Source organism: Callionymus lyra, chromosome 15 (assembly GCF_982586985.1).
Source record: "Callionymus lyra chromosome 15, fCalLyr1.hap1.1, whole genome shotgun sequence".
Classification (NCBI taxonomy): domain Eukaryota; kingdom Metazoa; phylum Chordata; class Actinopteri; order Syngnathiformes; family Callionymidae; genus Callionymus; species Callionymus lyra.
Genome location: NC_141832.1, coordinates 23,001,126 through 23,020,668, shown reverse-complemented (window position 1 = coordinate 23,020,668; position 19,543 = coordinate 23,001,126).

The following is a 19,543-nucleotide window of genomic DNA, read 5'->3' as shown; positions in this document are numbered from 1 at the left end:
AGTTCAGAAGCAAATGTCTTCGATCATTATCTTTTGTTTCATATTCCTTAACTAATACGATCCACATTTATTTTTGCTGTATTTTCATTTTTATTTACCATGGAAATCATTGAGCTTGTGCTGGACCCTTACTTTTTTGATGTCACTCATAGCCACAACCATTTTTCTGCTGGGATGCAGAGGGCTGCTGATGATATATTTTAAAATTCACCAAAAACTAAATGATGGGAAAATACTAAATTAGTTTGTTGAATGTTATCAAACAACAGGAAACTAAATGTCAACCTTTGCTCTTGTTTCAATCACTGCTTGATTTGTATATGTTGTAAAACATTCCAGTAAGAAGACAGGAGGAAACATTGATCGTCCTCTGTTACATTTAACAACATCTGTTGTGGTTTCCTTGAGGGTGAACTTTGTTCTGTTTCATGGGTAATAGATAACTATGCTTGTGTATAAAGGTGTGACTGAGACCGTCGCACTGCAGAGTCAAAATGCTTCTAGGGAGAGGGTCTTGTATTCATCTCTCCTCCTTATGAGTAAACCGTGACTTTATATCAAATCTGATGTATTTTCTTTTCTAGGTTTACAGCTTCAAGTCAGATTCCTAACCTGACACCAAAACATTCAGAACCTGTGCCAGTATGTGTGTGTGTAGAGGTCATCTTCCCAAATGGTTTTGGAGAAACTGGAACTAACTTGTGTTGCCATTTTGGCTCTGTGGGCATTGTGTTAGGCTGCATCACTTTCGATTCCACTAATCTATGCTTAAAATAACTGCATGATCATTTCTGTAAAAATAAATGTTCCTTAAACTTAAAGAAAAGCAAGTTCTGAAAATTATAGAGGAGCGGATTACAGGTGCTTGCTGTTACATTTTTGGACCAGAAGGTGTCACCGTGGTCACACTGTTGAACGTGAAAGTCGATTTTCCTTCTGAGGAGATTGGGTCATTAAAGATCGCTGAATAAACACCATTACACAAGTTGTTGTCCAAGCGTAAATATAAGAAATGGCTTATTATTTTTTAATCAACCGATTAAAAACATTACATGGTGTCATAGTAGTGGATTTGAGAAGCCACAGTTTTAAAGATTGAGTCACTTGGTGTTCCTGTTTCGAGGATGGACCGATCTCAACCAAGCCCAGACCATCAAGATGTGTAGATCATTTTGCAAAAACCTGCTGGTCTAAGTTTCCACCTCTTTACAAACCAGCCTGGATTCGGGCTCGCTCACTCTGTCCTACAACTAGCATCCAGTCTTCCTCCTCTGCATGGACTACAAGATCCTCTCCTAAGCCTACGACATCCTGCTAAGAGAGGTCCTGGAGGAGGTCATCCAGCCAGACCAAACCTACTGTTAGATTAAAATTGTTATATATGTATACGCCATACTTAAATTAATGCTAAAAGATAATCAATTATAAATTAAGAAAATAATACAATTTACTCGTTTGATCTAAGAGCAGGAAACTTTTTGTCTACATACATACATACACTCACAATCAACATTTGTCTTTATACCGATTACTGGTTTGAGACGAGCTCGGATGAGAATTAGGGTCAAGACATCGGTAGATTCAAACATTGTTTGCCTGCAAATGATACCTTAACATGTATATCAAAGAACGAAGCCAGCGACACCGCAGGGGGGAAGCAGAAAACAGGAAAAACAACGCCCACAACATGTGACCCCCGTCCGAGATCATTTAAATACAGGAAACAAATAGGAACTCTATCAGCGGTGGACCAGTGACACAAGGAACTTGAAAGAACAATTTGGCGGGAAATTTGGCTTAAATACAGCAAGCCTTCTACAGCTCGGGGCCATTCTGTCCGGGACTGTCAATCTGAGAAGTCGCCAGAAGAAGGGGTCCGGTTCGTTTGTTATAAGAAGCTTGTATTTTCTTGAAGCGGTGAATAAAGCGACCCAGACGTACTCTGGATTGTTCATCTTTCTCTACAAATCGAAGTATAATAATCGGGACGGAAGTGAAATTGTGTTTGATCGGCGGAAGTAATGCGGTGTTTGATCCTTTTACTACTGCGCTTCCGGCAGGTCGATGGTAGACAACGTCTGCCTCATTCGGGATGTTTGAGGTCTCCCGTTCATTAAGGAACCAACATGAGCTTGATTGCACTAGATCAAGAAAAGGCGATTGACCACGTTGAACATGGCTACCTGTGGAAAGTCATGGGTATGTTTGGGTTCAGCAAGGATCTTATCACCAAGATCCAGGTACTGTACATTGACATTGAGAGTGTGCTGAAACTGAATGGCAGCTTGTGTGCTCCTTTTAGGGTGCATAGAGGTGTTCGGCAGGACTGCACTCTGTCGTGCATGCTCCATGCACTCTCCCTGAACCCCTTCTTCACAAGATACACCTTTATTTTTTTCCTGGTTTTAGTGGAAATGTGGTTTTATCGTCTTATGCTGAATATGTTGTGGTTTTAGTAAAATATCAGCATGATGTAAACGCACTTGCAACTTTATCAGAGAAATTTTCGACCATGTCTGCTGCTAGGGTGAACTGAGGAAAAAGTGAATCTGTGTGTTTGAATGGATGGCGGGACGGCCCCCCAGTTTTACCCCAACACCTCACGTGGAAGAACGACAGTTCTATTGTGTACTTACTGACCGCCAGAGGCTGTGCTTCAAGAACTGAATGTATCCATCTCGCGCATGCGCAGGTCGAGTGTCAATACCAACAAAGTCACCTGTGACCCCTGATGACCCCAGATAGGCTATATCTTCCGGTGACATCAGAGGATCTGTTCCTTTTCATCTTCTTGCTGCACAGGTAGACCGCATGTCACCGAGCTGGATCACTAAGGACTAGTTATTTTGTGCCTTGCTGGTAGCCTCGTGACTTCTGCTGGAGCTGCGAGCCATTCGCCCTCCAGAGGCTGCAACGAACTACGACGCTGAGAAGTTGTAGGTAGCGGCTTGCCGTGGACACTTCATCGTTTGGCTAAGTACCAAGTTTTCTTATTACATCTTGTTCGGTACAACCTGTTGTACTCGCGCAGGTATCCACCTATGACCACGGTGAACTTACCTGGATCCATATCTGGTCAAAGTCTGGCGGCAATGGGGTTTTTGGAGACGGGAGCAGGCTTGAATAGACTGTGAGCTCCTAGTCAGAGCCCTGCACGTCAGCGGCACAGGGTAAAGGTTGCCTTTAGCTGGGACTGAGTGGCAGCTATTCTCGGCAGACCCCTGTGCGACTGAGCAGGCCCTATATAGGGACCACACTACTCACCTCAAGCGTGGAAGGGCCTAGAAAAGGTGGCCTAAAAATTGCCCACTCAACCCTTACCTGGACAGGCTACTGCACCTGTCGGGTCATTCCACTTCTGCGGTCAAAACAGAAGAAACAAGTATTTTAACCAAGCTGGCTTCATGGAACAGTAGAACCCTCTTGGACTCTTTTGGCAAGTCTGAACGCTATAACATCGACATTGCTGTCCTGAGTGAAACCAGGCTCCTCGATGAGGGCTCTCTAACAGAGGAGGGCATGGGCTACACTTTCTACTGGAAAAGCTATCCCCAAGGTGGACAACATCTCCACGGTGGGGGCCTAGCCATTAAGAACACACTACTGCTGAAGCTTACAGAAATACCTGTGGGCATCAGTGAGAGGCTGATGACCCTACGCATCCCCCTGGAAAAGAGCCACTATGCCACACTACTCAGTGTGTATGCTCCAACTCTACCATCTGACAATGAGACTAAAGACTCCTTTTACCTAGCTCTGAATGAGGCTCTCCGTCGGATCCCTAAGAGAGATAAAATCCTCTTGCTTGGGGACTTCAATGCTCGAGTTGGACGGGATAGTGGTATTTGGAAGGGGGTGCTTGGCAGTCATGGGATTGGTGAGGCCAACTCAAATGGCATGAGGCTACTGACCCTCTGTTCTGCACAACCTGACCATAACTAACACCATTTTCCAGCAAAAGAACAAATATAAGGGGGCGCTCTTGTGCAGTGATGGAGTAAGACGTACTTTTTTGAGCTCCGTGTGTTTCGCCAAAAAATAGTTATTTAAAAGACTCTGCACCGCGCATTTTCTGGAACATTTTCTATCAACTTTTTTGGAACACAACCGCTTTGAAATATGGGGAAAAGAGACGAGAATCAAAGCAAGTCGACTGCGGGACAGGCCAGCGGTGCTAGTAACGACGCCATCTTGGCGGCCGTTGCGAACCAAAGCACCGAACTCGCGAAGGTTTTTGAACTTGTGAACGCCATGAAGGAATCCATAGACGGGCGTTTCGACGCAATGGAAAGGACCCTGGCTTCCCTGCAAACTGACCACCGCGAGGTGAAACAACGTCTAGAGTGTGTGGACGAAGCTTTAACGTCCGCAGACTCACGCATCACAGCACTGGAGGCTACGTGTGTGGAGCTGGGGACCGCAAATGTTAAGCTAAGGGCTAAGCTGGTGGATCTGGAGGGGCGCTCACGTCGTCAAAACATCCGTGTTATTGGCATCCCAGAGGGGGAGGAGATGGGTCGCCCCACCGAGTTCATCACTGGATTATTACCCAAATTGCTTGGAATTGATAATTTTCCGAAGCCTCTTAAGGTGGATCGGGCGCATCGAGTCAACAACGCCCGACCCGGGTCATCGGACAAGCCGCGCACCTTCATGGCCAAACATCACAACTGCTGCGACATCGCTAAGATCTTCCGGCTCGGGCGCCAGCGTGGACCGCTGAACTACCAAGGGAAGCCAATCTTCATTTTTCCTGACTATCCACCAGAAGTCATTGCTCAGCGCCTCCTTTACACCAGTGTGAAGAAGACGCTCAAAGATGCCGGCGCCGAGTGTTCCTTCCGCTTCCCGGCCAAGCTACAGGTGACATTGAACGGCTCTGTCAGCACTTTCAACTCCGTGTCTGACTCTGAGAGGTTCGCTGGTTCCCTGCCTGCCAGAGCATAATCTCATGGTTTGATCTGTTTACATTACGTTCCACTGTTTACAAACATATATATTCATTCTTAATATTGTTTTAGTGACGACTAGCCTGTGTTCCTATGTACATGTAAAAATATTTTGATACGTATAAAAAAGCAGAAATAGTTCTATACAAGTTATAATATTCGGGTTATTTGTTTATGCATTTGTTTATAAATATACTTTTTTTTCTATAATAATATTGAGGTGTTTGGGTAAACTTCTGTTCACATTTACTCCTTTTTTCCTAAATAAGTTATTTGTGTTATACAATCGGTGCATCTAAATAAGGTGTTACACACGGGTTTGAGATGGTGTTTTTTTTTCTCTCTCTTTTTTCTGAGGGGGGAGGGGGCTCTATCGCCCAGCAGCCTCTGTGGCTTAGGGTTTTTTGGTGTCTTTATTCTAATGACACCGGGGTTAGGGGTTTATATGTGTTCATTCTTGTTTTGTGTTTGTTTTATGTTTCATTTTATTTTATTTTATTTTTTCGTTGCCAGTCCACAGCTACATATGTTGCAGGTATATTCCTATTAACAGACTGCTTTGATGCAGGATAATTCAAGAACTTGGTCAGATTTGAGTTCAATTAATTTCACAACTTGGAACTGCAGAGGAATGGGCAAGGCTTTAAAAAGAGGAAAAGTTTTTCAACATCTAAAATTTATTTCCTCAGACATTATCTTCATCAGAGCAAAGAAATCTCAGAGCACAATGGATATCAAATGTCTATCAATCAACATTTTCCTCCAAAGCTAGAGGGGTTGCCATCCTCATCCGGAAAAATGTCCCATTCTTGTTTTCATCCATGACAGCAGATCCAGGTGGCAGATTTGTGCTCGTAACAGGTTCCATTAATTCTGTTCCGCTGACACTCCTTAACATATATGCCCCAAACTTTGATTGCCCAGATTTTTTCCAGAAAATGTTTAATCTTGTTGCAGACCATGACAACTCAAATATTATAATAGGAGGTGACTTCAATTGCTATCTTGATGCTTCCCTCGACAGATCTTCTTCAAAGACACCATCCCCTTTGAAATCGGTCCCTGTGCTTAATAATTTAATTAAACAGCAAAATTTAGTTGATATTTGGAGAATACAACACCCTTTGGACAAGCAATATTCCTTTTTCTCACCGGTCCATGGTAGTTTCACTAGAATTGATTATTTCCTGGTGGACTCAAGATTAATTTCTAATGTATCCAGCTCAAAATATAATAACATAATAATATCCATGCTCCAGCTACAATGAAAATTGACTTTAAACTTCCAGCTCGCTCGTACAATTGGAAATTTAACCCCTCACTGAACACTGACAAATCTTTTCTTGAATATATCTCAATCCAAATTTCAGACTTCTTCCTTTTTAACGATAATGATTCAGTCTCCGATGCAACTTTGTGGGAGACATTTAAAGTGGTAATGCGTGGACATATTATTTCATATCAGTCAAAACAGAAAAAGGAGAGATGTAAACGTTATAAAGAAATTGAATCTGAACTTGAGACACTGCAGTCTGATTATCTTAACACAAAATCTGAAAACACCCTAGATGCAATGCTCAAATTAAAATATGAATATCATATGATATCTGCAGAACAAGTAAAAAACTATATACACAAACTAAAACAAAAGCATTTTGAACTGAGTGAGAAAGCTCATACACTCCTCGCCAGACAGCTGAAAGGTGTGCAAGCAGACAGGGCTATCCATAAGATTTCCTCTGTTGCGGGAGAATTGATCACAAACCCAAAGTCAATCAACAAGTGTTTCCAGGACTATTACTCTGACTTATATTCATCTAAGACAAAGGCCTCTGTTGATGACATCGATGCTTTTTTAGACAAGCTTGATATTCCCAGACTTGGTAACGATGCTCGTCAGGAATTAGAATCTGAGATCTCATTATCCGCTCGTTTCCCAGTGGGAAGGCATGTGGTCCGGATGGGTTTGGGATTGAATTTTATAAAGCAAACATAGATGCAGTCTCACCCCTGTTACTGAGGATGATAAACTGTTCGGTAAAGAGCAACATCTTCCCAAACTCTATCTATGAGGCAAACATCTGTTTACTCCTCAAAAAAGACAGAGATGCAACAAAGATGTCTTCATATCGTCCCCTGAGCCTCTTAAACAGCGACCAGAAGATAATTGCCAAAGTTTTGTCTTCTCGGTTATCAAAGCACATCTGCAATCTAATTCATCCTGACCAAACTGGATTCATTCCTGACCGCTATCCTGTCTCAAATACTCGGCGTCTTCTAAATATCATGTACTCATCAGAAAAACCACAGTCAGTAGTAATATCATTAGATGCACAACAGGCCTTCAATCAAATAGAGTGGACATTTATGTTTGGAGTGCTGAGGAAGTTTGGATTTGGCGAAAAATGTATAACTATTTTAAAACTTCTCTATGCTCATCCTAAATCCTGTATCTTGACCAACTACGATAAATCCACTCCTTTCGATCTTAATCGAGGGACCAGACAAGGGTGTTGTCTTTCTATGATGCTCTTTGCTTTGGCACTGGAGCCCCTGGCTGTGGCGATCAGATCCTGTCCCCAAATATGTGGAATAGAATGTGGGAAGGTAACATCTAAAATTGGCCTTTATGCTGACGATGTGGTGTTGACAATTTCAAAATTAACAGAGTCTCTACCATCCCTTCTTGATCTCATTAAAGAGTTTGGCCAGCTTTCTGGATTTACCATTAATTATGACAAAAGCACTTTGATGCCCCTCTCGAAGGACTTGGATCCAGATTATTTGACTAAATTGCCCTTTAAAATCAGTTCAGATTATTTTACTTATCTCGGTATCAATGTCACAAGACAACCCAAGTTTTTGTTTAAATTCAATCATTTAAATTTGATTAATGCATTAAAAAATAAAATAAACAAATGGAAGCTCCTGCCACTGTCGCTTGTTGGTCGGGTTAACATTATTAAGATGACTATACTTCCCAAATTTAGCTATCTCTTTCAAAATGTGCCTATTTTTCTCACTTCCTCATTTTTTAAGACAATTGACTCAATCATAGTACCTTTTATTTGGAATTACAAACCTCCTCGCATAAGTAAGGCACATCTCCAGAAATCCAAGGCAGATGGGGGTCTTGCTCTTCCAGTGTTCAGACACTATTACTGGGCATGCAATGCCAGAAACTGGATCTTTTGGAATCAATTTTCATCTGGGTTAAATTCAAATGACGCATCTGCCCCCTCATGGCCTCTTATTGAAACTAACATCACACTTTCTCATTTCAATACTTCTCCCTTTTCTATCTTACTCTCAAATACTATTCCTCAGCTCAGAGTTCTAAAAAATGATTTCATCTTATTCAATTCCTTTAAAATATTAAAACAAATTAAAAATGTCCTAAACTTGTCAGAACTCTCTGTTTATACACCTATTTGCCATAACTCTTCTTTTAAACCGGGACAGATGGATCCAGTGTTCAGTGAGTGGTCTGAGAGAGGTTTATGTTCCTTCAAAGATTTGTATTTTAGCGGTAGATTTGCTTCTTTTGCTCAATTGCAGTCAAAGTTCAATTTGCCGAGCTCTCACTCGTTCAGATATCTTCAAATCCGGAACTTTGTCAGCAAATCATTTCAGTCTTTCGAGCGTTTGCCAAAAGAACATACTTTTCATCATACAATGAGGAAATCCTCCACCTCAAACCATTTAATTTCACTACTTGTGTCTCTATTTTACAAGGCGGTCCCTTCGTCGCACATTAAAGAGTCGTGGGAAAAAGATTTGGGCGAGAAAATATCAGACGATGTGTGGACGAGGGGACTGAGCCGGATTAAACTCTGTTTGATAAATGCAAGGCTTCAATTAATTCAATTTAAGGTCGCTCATAGACTCCACTATTCCAAAACAAGGCTAAACAGAATCTTCCCTGCCATTCCATCCTCATCTGATCGCTGTTCAACGTCAGAGGGTTCACTCGGACATATGTTCTGGTCTTGCTGCAGGTTAAGATCTTATTGGTTGGAGTTTTTCAATTTTTTCTCTAAAGCATACAAGGTGAATGTGATCCAGACCGGTGCTTTGGTTGTTTTGGGATGTTCTGAATCAACCTCTAATCTATCCAGCACTCAGCAACAAGCTCTAGCTTTCTCTCTGGTTGTTGCAAAGAGAGTGATCCTGAGTGAATGGAAATCACCATCTCCACCTTCCTTCAAAAAATGGCTCAATGATATGGTTTCTCTCCTGTATCTGGAACAAATTAGATACACAATGTCTAATTTACACTTGAAGTTTGTCAAGATCTGGGGACCGTTTCTGGACGCAATCAGGAAATGACAATGAAGCATAAGCCACCTATTGTTGCTGTTCCTTTAGAGGGAGTTCTGTGAACTCTCTGACCTCCTTGTAAATACTTTTTTTTTTTCTGCAGCATTGAAAATGTTAACTTATTATTATTATTATTATTTCTCTATTGTGGTCTGGCACTTGGTTTTTCTTGTTTTGTTGTTTCTTATTGTCCTGTTGTTTTTTTTTTTTGTTTTTTTTTTGTTTTTTTTTTTGTTTTCTGTCTTTTACATATATAATATAATTTACTATATATTTATATATATATATATATATATATTTTGTTTGTTTGTTTGTTTGTTACCCTGTACTGTCTTTTTTTGTCTGAAATGAAAATAAAATTTGTAAAAAAAAAAAGAACAAATATAAAACATCGTGGATGCACCCACGTTCAAAACACTGGCACCTGATTGATTACATTGTTGTAAGGCGCTGTGACATCAGGGACGTTCTCCATACCCGGGCCATGAGAGGTGCAGAATGCTGGACAGATCATCACATGATAATGACCAAGGTCCTGATGAAAGTGCGCCCCCCTATGCGGAAAAATGGACCCAGTAGAAGGAGATTAGACTGTGCTCGTCTGTAAGATGCCACGACTAGAAATGAGCTTTGTCGCTCCCTGGCTGAGAAACTAGGGAAGAACAGGAGCACAGTCGACATGGTTTTTACAACTCCGCAACTGAAAGAAAAGTGCAGGGAGCAACATCAAGACCTGTTCATGGCTTTTGTCGACCTCTCCAAAGCCTTCGACACTGTGAAGCGAGATCTCTTGTGGGACGTCCTACCCCGGGTTGGCTGCCCCATCAAGTTTATTAACATCATCTGTCAATTCCATGATGGAATGACATCTAGGGTGTCAATAAGAGGCCAAGAGTCTAGCCCCTTCCCAGTGCGTACAGGGGTCAGACAAGGGTGTGTACTGGCACCAGTTATTTTTAACATCTTCCTCTTATGCGTCACCCAGCTTCTCCAAAAGGACATTGAAGACAAAAGTGGGGTAAAAGTGGGGGGGACTGGAAGACAAAGGCAACCACCCATGCAAAAGGGTAAGCTAGGAAATTTCTCTGCAGGTGATTGAGACATAGACAACTTGAAAGAGCCATTTGCCGGAAAGAGACGACCCCCTGGCCGAGGAAATTTCCCTTAAATATAGCGATGTTTCTACAACTCGAGACCGTTTCTCCCAGGACTATCGACCTGTAAAGTCGCTGGCAGAAAGCGCGTCAAATCGATCGTAAAGCTTGTATTTTGTTTGACTTGAAGAGGCGAATAAACGACCCCTGACACTCTGCATTGACCATTTATCTCCACAAGGCAAAGTATTAAGACCCGGCGGTGACGGCATGTTGGAACACCCGGAACGGACTCCAGTTTTGACCGTTTTAGGAGCATTCTGTCTGAAGACAACAGCATTGACATGGAGATCCAGAACAGGATTAATCAAGCATCAGCGGCCTATGGGAGACTCAGACGCCAGGTTTTCCAGAACAAAAACCTTAATTTATGCACAAATATCTCTGTCTACCAAGCAGTCTGCATCACCACCCTCCCCTTCAGCTTTGAAGCCTGGATTACCTACAGCCATCACATCAAGGCCCTGGAACAGTTCAACACCCGCTTTCTACAGCGTGTCCTTGGAATCACTTGGCGTGACAGAGTGCCGCACACTGAGATCCTGAGAAGAACAGGCTGCAAAAGTATGGAGGCCACAATCGCTCAGCACCCACTGCGATCGCTGGGGCATGTCACAAGGATGCCCAGCTACAACAAGGACAGCGCTCTGCTGGAGGCCCCAAGAAACGCTATAAGGGCCAACTGAAAATGGTGCTCAAAAAATGCAACATAAAACCTGGAGACCTGGAGACCTGGCAGCAGTTGTGTCTAGGGGGGATAAATACACTGGAGGAAGAACGATCTGCCAGGAGGGATAAAAAAAAGGCTCAGGAGAAACACACCCATGCCTGCCAGCAACATCAACATAATACATGCCCCACCTGTAATAGAACCTGTGGATCCAGAATCGGGCTATTCAGCCATCAACGAACTCACCGTTGGACGTCATCATTGGACTCGATGGACCCCCGCAAGAAAGTAAAGCAGCGTTTCCGCTGGGACTAACTTGTTTATTTTGCTTTTCGCTCCCGCTCCCAGCGTTTGTTGTTTTTTCTCTGTGGGGCCACCCTTGCTCAGGCTGTATGGCTGCTCTGCAGCCTGAAGATGGCCATGATATGTGTACCTCACAACTTGGTCTCGCACATCTGAAGGAAGGTCTTTCAGAAGATCTCTGCATGAACTGCATTTTTTATGCCCCGGAGAGTGAGGGCTGCCAGACTTGCTGAGGTTGAACAACTGTTGGGCCTCGTTTCGTTGCCTGAGCGGTTGACCTCAACCCAGCGACAGACTCCAGCTCAATCCAGCCGATCTAAACGCCGGGCTGCTGAGACTAGAGAGGCCCCACTTCAAGGAAGAGGGTTAAAGAGTCCGGGCTTGCTTCCAAGGTGTACCAATTAACGGAGGAGGTTAATCAGATGAAATCCTTCTTCCTGGCCTTCTAGTCTGGGCCTGGTGCAGGAGAGTTGGGTGATCCTGCTCCTTCTCCAGCCATCTTGGAGCCGGAGGAAGATGTAATCTCCATGGCAGCGTCGGCAACTGAGTTCGCGAATATGGAGAGGATGTGGTGCCACAGCATGTAGCCTCCCACGCCTCAGCGACGGGCTCCCGTCCTTCAGCCCACAGCTCCAGAGCCTCTCGAGGCTGGGGGACCTGGCAATGAGGCATTGGGGCCAGCCGTTGGCTGTTTTTCCCAGCAGCAGCTGAGCTATTGTGCTACCCTTGGGTGCTCTCCACCTTGACTAACGGGTACAAACTTCAGTTCTGACGCCGGCCCCCAGCCCACGAGTTGTCCGCCCCCCTGGACAAGGTTGCAATTGAGCATATACTATAGATCCCCTGTTACAACCAGGAGTGGTCTACTTGACTAACTTTCTAGTAACGAAGAAAGATGGCGGACTCCGCCCTATTCTCGACTTCAGGGGACTCAACAGGTTCCTGAAGGTCCTGAAATTCCACATGCTCAGCCCTGCAAAGGTTCTGCGCACTGTTTCCAGAGAGGAGTGGTTTTCATCAATAGACCTGAAGGATGCTTACTTTCATGACAGTTTCTGAGGTTCGCCTTTCAGGGTCGTCATTTTCAGTTCAGGGTCATTCCGGTTGGCCTGTCCCTTTCCCCAAGGGTATTAACAGGTTTGTGATGGCTTTCGCCCCTGGAGTCGCATGGCATGAAGATCCTGCCATATCTAGACGAGTGGCTCATCTGTGCGCCATCCCGGTCTCGGTTGACCCTGGACACCACAAGCCTTCTTTCCCATGTGAGAGAAAAAAGGAAAAGGCACCAGGGTGGCAACAGGTCTGCACAGCTGTTGCAAGTATCACGGGACCTCCTGTTGTGGGCGGCTTCACGCCTGGCCAGCCTGAGAGCAGTGTATTTGCCCGGGGACCGGAATCAGGTTGCAGACTTGCTCTCTTGCAGCAAGCCTCCGCTGGGGGAGTGGCAGAGGTGGTGCTCAATATCTTCGGCCGAGCAGAGGTAGATCTGTTTGCTCCAGAGGAGTCGACCCATTGCCCCCTCTGGTTCTCCCTGAAAGAGGAGAGCAGCCCTCTGGCCCTCTTGCGCACAACTGGCCAGAAGGTCTACTCTATATGTTTCCACCTATCCCTCTGATTTTTTTTCAACACTACAGAGGGTCCTACAGAGGCACAGGCTGCTATTGGTTGCCACCTTCTGGCCAGGGAGAACATGGTTTCCACTGCTGCGCAGGCTCTTCGGCAGCTCACCATTGCGCCTCCCCGACAGGAAGGATGTCCTGTCTAAGCTAGAGGGCCAGATTTGGCATCCCGACCTTCTCCACCTGCAGCTATGGCTCTGACCACTGCAGGGCCCAACCCGCTGCTGACGGCTGAGTGTTCAGATGCTGTCTGCGATACCATACTAAATGCCAGAGCGCCTTCTAACCGGCTGCAATATGCAAATAGGTGGCAACCGTTTACTGCACGGTGAAACCCTGCCCCTGGCCTGCTTGACCAAATACATGTCACAAATGGAGCGGAAACCAAGTGCGAGTGAGCGAAAAGATCTCAAGCAGGCAAGGAATTTACAATTTAAACCTAAAAAATGTTTACATTCTCCTTGTCTAACTCACACTTTACAGCTTAACAATACAATTTGTTTTGCAATAATCTCTGTTACACAAGCAGAACATGGTGCCGGTGTTACCTCCAGAGACCCCGGAAAAAATAAGTATATCGTCCAGAAACTCATATACAAAGTTGTTAATCATGTCCCTGAAAACGTCATTAATGACAGATTGGAAAACAGCAGGTGCATTTGTGAGACTGAATGAATTACTAAATACTCGAAGTGACCAAAAGGAGTCTTAAAAGCAGTCTTACACCCACCCCCCTCCCGGATTCGCACTAGGTGGTAGGCATCGCGTAGATCTAGTTTGGAGAAGATGGTGGTTAAGAGGTTTAAAAGTGGGATTAATAAGGGGAAGTGGAAAGCAGTTCTTTTCAACTCTACTTGCCCCAATGGATATATTCAAACATTTTCCGGCAAATGCAGGGCTAATAATGCAATTGTGAGGCATAGTATCAAAATGTGTAAGTGTGTTGCTTGTTTTTTTTTGTAATGTGATAGTTTTTGAATATATCAATGACACTTCCCGCAATTTACTTGACAATTTCCAAAATACCTTCTTTTTTTTTAAAGTTTTCGGAAAAACTGTTGCGTTGTGGTGAGATGAGCTTTTCCACAATTAAAAAAGGAATAATTCTTTCATAGGCAAGAAATAGCAACAAATCTGCTTGTTTAAAAATGTTAAACATGTTTAAAACAGTATATTAAATAAAAGATGTACAATATATCTTTTAGGAACTTTTATTATTTAACTTTAATGAACTGTGTCTGCGACACCTGGAAAAACGATCTCTTTAAAGAGATAGTTCACTCGAAATTTAAATGTCACTCTTGTTCTTCTCCCCCTCATGTGGACTGAAGGTTAAATTTATTTTCAGAGTAATCTTGTCTTGTTGGAGGAACAGTGCTGCATGTTCCAATAATGGTCCACCAAGCAATTACATTTATTTGTGGACACCAGGGGCCTCAATTATCAACTGTGCGTAGAAAAGGTTCTAAATTCTGTCGTAGGAACAAGACTTAGAATGTGTGTAAGTACACAGAAATCCGTAATTATCCAGTACACTAGTAAGTAATCAGAGATGATAAATCCCACCTGTTCTTAACTCCCATGCTCGTGCATGGTTAGGGTCATTGCATTCAGAAACGCCCACAAATGTCCATATGTTGTAGCAACAATCCCTTTAATAATGCGTGAATGGATTTTTTTCCTCCTCACCGATATCATGGCAAAGGAACCTCTCAGACGCCAAGATCAAGTTACTTGTAAGAGAAGTTGAAACAAACCAAATAAATACTGTTTGTGATGCTAAATATAATAATAATAATAATAATCTCTATTTATATAGCGCCTTTCTAGACCAGGGTCACAAAGCGCTTTGACAGCCATTCACACATACTGATGGGAGTAGGCTGCACACACGTGCCGAATCTGCCATCAGGAGCAATCAGGGTAAAGTGTCTTGCTCAGGTGTGACCAACAAAAGAAAAAATGCTATGTGGGAGACGGTAACCACTGCTGTTAATTCTGTTGGGTCAGAGAAAAGGTCACTCTCAGAAATCAAAAAGAAATGGTTTGATATTAAGATCGGTGCCAAAAAACGCATCAAAGCCCACAGACACAAAATAAATGTAACTTCAGGAGGACAAGCAACAACCCAGCTTTCACCAATGGATTCTCATATTGCCAGAAGAATTGGAGACACAGCACTATTTGGCATTAATCCTGGTGGAGACACAGACAATCTCCCAACAGAACCAGTTGTAACAACACTTAGACAGTTTAATTTGTAAATTTGAATGAAAATAAACATGATGTGACCTTTTATGTACGTTGTTGTTGCTCAACTCGTTTTATCGTTTATCGGAAACAAACAACACCGCTAACAGCCATTAGGGATTCCAAAAAACTATTTTTATTCTCTCCCGATTCCCCACACACCTACAACCATGTCAACAGTACAGTACACCCAAGTGGACATCAGGTTATACTACATCTCCCTCTTTTAGCTGTTAAAGTATTCACTGAACTGTTATTTTCTATCACACTGTACTGTGAAACTAAACAATTTTCCATCAATCATGTACACTTCAGAACATCTATCTTAACTGAAGGACATGGTAGACCACCTGAACCTTCTGGCTCTGCTGAAGGGATTTATTTTGCCCTTTTCTTCACGGCAGGCACTCTGAACTAAACTGTGATCTATATTACCACCTATATACTATATTGGATACCTGGGGCTGCACCATAGGTTCTGGAAGAATAGTCAATCTTCTTTTAGCTTTATGTCTTTTCTTTTGAATGCATTAAGATCAGGCCACTTTGGCTTCAGTGCTTCTAACGGAATTGGAACCGTCGATCTCAACTTCCTTCCCATGAGAAGTTCTGCCGGAGAGCTGCCTTGGGCCAATGGTGTGGTTCTATATGCCAAGAGAGCTTTTTGATGATCTTGATTTTTCTTTAGAGTCAGTTTCACCGTTCTGACTGCTCTCTCCGCCTCCCCATTACTCTTTGGATACCTGGGGCTGCTTGTGACATGTTCAAAGTCATAGTCTTGAGCGAACTCAGCAAACTCTAATGAGGAAAATTGAGCTCCATTGTCTGTCACTAGCACCTCTGGGATTGCAAATCTGGCAAAGATGACTTTCAGTCTCTTCACTGTGGTTGTTGTTGTGAGGGTTGGCAGATTGGCTACTTCAATATACCTTGAAAAGTAGTCAATCACTACCAGGTAGTGATCTTTCCCCCACTGGAAGATGTCTGCTGCTAACCTCTGCCACGGTCTAGCTGGTAAAGGTGTTGTTATCAATGGTTCCGTTCGATAAGCTGAATATTGACAACATACCTCACATCTTTCCACCAGCTCACATATGTCTCTTGATAAACCTGGCCACCACATCGACTGTTGTGCTCTAGCAAAGCACTTTGTCATACCCTCATGGCCATGGTGTATCTTTTCAAGCATTTCACTGCGCATCGGTGCTGGTATTATGATTCTTTCATCAAGAGGAGTCCACCTGCAACATGTAAATCGGTTCTGTAAGGCCAATACTGTTGGAGAGTTTCAGGAGTCGCTTTCCTGTGCTTCGGCCATCCTCTGTCTGTGTACATTTTCAGTTGTCTCAGAACATCGTCTTTACTTTGCAAGTCTCTGATTTGTTCGAAATTTGTCTTAGTTGCAGGAATATTTTCCATTATGTGGTCAACATAGACCTTGATTTCCTTTTACAGGCTCTTGTTTCTATGCCATTTTCAGGTCCAAGTGGAGCTCTTGACAGTGCATCCGCTGCTACCAGTTGTTTCCCTGGCACATGAATTATCTTGTACCTGAATCTCATCATTCTTAGTCGGAATCTGAATATGCGTAGAGGTCGATCATCCAGTGGACGACTTCCTAACAGCGAAATGAGAGGCTTGTGGTCTGTACGAACAGTGAAGTCTAACCCCAGGAGGTAGGTACTCAGTCGCTCACATGCCCTCCTTCTCAATTTGTGCATATCTAATTTCTGTGGATGTTAGGCTTCTGGATATGTACACCACTGGTCTGAATTCTCCACCTGACTGTCTCTGCATTAGCACACCCAATCCCATAAGCTGAAGCATCTGCTGAGACTAGTGCTTCTTTCTTTTAGTTGTATTGTGCTAAGACAGTTGGTGAGCTCAGTTTTTTCTTTACAGCTTCAAAAGCTGACTTTTGTTGACAGTTCCATGTCCATGCACAGTCATTTCTCAGCAAGTCTCTGAATGGTTTTGTAAGAGTCGGGAGGTTAGGTGAAAACTTGCCAACATAATTCACCATTCCCATGAAACGCCTCACACCTTCAATTATGGCTCGGGCATGTTCATAATTGCTTTGATCTTGTCTGGGTCAGCCTCTATTCCGTCAGAACTTATTTTGTGTCCAAGAAATTTAACTTGCTTCACTCCAAACTCATATTTTTCATTTAGAGTGAGACCTGCACGTTCCAACTTCTGGAGGACCTCATGCAGTCTGTCATCATGTTCAGCTACATCCTTTCCAAACACCAAAATGTCATCAGCGCGGCACAGCGTACCTGGTGTGCCAGAAACTATCTGGGATATTCTCAGCTGGAAATGCTCTGGTGCTGATGAAATTCCGAATGGGAGTCTTTTAAAACAATACCTCCCAAAAGGAGTGATGAAAGTTGTCAGTGGTTCAGACTCTTCTACCGTCTACCGCTGGCAGTATATGTCTTTCTCGACGCACACTTTCATTTAGTCTGGTCAGATCCACGCAGATCCTTATGTTTCCATTAGGTTTTGGAACGACCACCATACCTGCGCACCACTCGGTTGGCTCTTGGATCTGCCGGACTACGCCCATATTTTCCATTCTCTGGAGCTCTGATTTTACCTTGTCCATTAGAGGCAATGCTACATGTCTCGGAGCTGACAGGGCCTATGGTGTTGCTCCGTCTGTCAGTTCAATCTTGTAGCAGCCTTGTAGTTTTCCCAAACCTGTGAAAACTGATGGAAACATTATTTTGAACTGGTTTTCTGTGGCATGAACAGCTGCCACTTGCTGGAGCAAGGGTAGAAACTGAATAGCTGGAAGACCTAGCAATTGCATCACTAGGTTTTTCACAACAAATATTTCATGTTCAGTTTTCTGTTAACCCTTTTTCAGACACGCCCTGAATGTGCCCAGGTCGGTCAATGGTCGATTATTGGGCCCACATATAATCCTCTGTGCCTTTTTCAGTTCACCATCTCTGGCTCTGGAATATTCCGATTCTGGGATTGGTGTGACCGCTGCTCCTGTATCCAATTTAAAGTTAACAAGTTCTCCATTAATTTCAATGTTTTGTTTCCATATGTCTTGTTTTTGACTTAGTATTGTTCCCATGAATGCACATTCAGCATTCTTCTGGTCGTCTTCTATTGACTCAACTCTGTCCTGTTCGACACATTGCAGCAAAATGTCAAATTTTCTTGCACTTTCTGCATTCTGCTTCCCTTGCTGGACATTGCTTCCATGGGTGTTGATGGCATTTTCCACATCTTGAGCAATCTTTTGTTCTCTGGACTGATTGTTTATTCTTCTGTTGTGAGAAAATCTTAAATTTGCCTTGTTTTCTTGTTGATAATGCGTCTACATTTGCTTCTTTTATTTCTGACTTTTGTCTTATCAGTGGCTGTTGTTTCTTTACCTCTTCATTTTGTCTGACCTGTGTTATTGTTTTGGTCAAGATGAGGTTAGGATCTAGCTGTAATCTTTCTGATAATTTTCCATCTCTTATTCCAACTACGATCCGATCTCTTATCTCTTTCTGCAGATGACCATATTGGCAGTATTCAGCTAGCTTATGAACATCAGTGATGAAGTTTTCTACTGTTTCTCCAGGCTGCTGATATCTGCTGTTTAACTTGGATCTTTCATATATGACATTATGTCTGCCAATGAAATGTTCCCCCAGAGCTTTGCGCACTTCTTCATATATTTGTCTCTGGTCATCAGCCATTGTGAGAGTGTTCAATACGTCGTCACTTCTCTCACCCATAATGTATAGAAGCGAGTTGATCTGGTGTGCCTCTGACTTATCTGTAAGTCCTGAAGCAATCCGGAATCGCTCAAAACGCCGCTGCCACTGAGTCCAACTGTTTGGCTCGTGAAAGTTGAAGTTTCCCGGAGGAGGTATTGAAAAAACTTGGTCCAACCATGATGCAGTCCCTCTCCTCCTTCCGTTATTCAGAAAAAACTGACAAGCCTACTGGTTTAGCTGCTTAGCATAAGCTTTAGCTTGCGTCCCGGAGAACAACTTCTGACATCTTCCCGACAATTTACAGAAGTTTTCGTCACTCACGGTTGTCTTTCCCCAACTTCTGACACAATGTACGATGTTGTTGCTCAACTCGTTAGTTTTTATCGGAGACACACAACACCGCTAACAGCCATTAGGGATTCTCTCCCGATTCCCCACACACCTACAACCATGTCAACAGTACAGTACACCCAAGTGGTCATCAGGTTCTACTACAGTTTCTTCTGCTGCAAAATCAACAAGACACCAAAAAAAATCAAAAAATTAAATA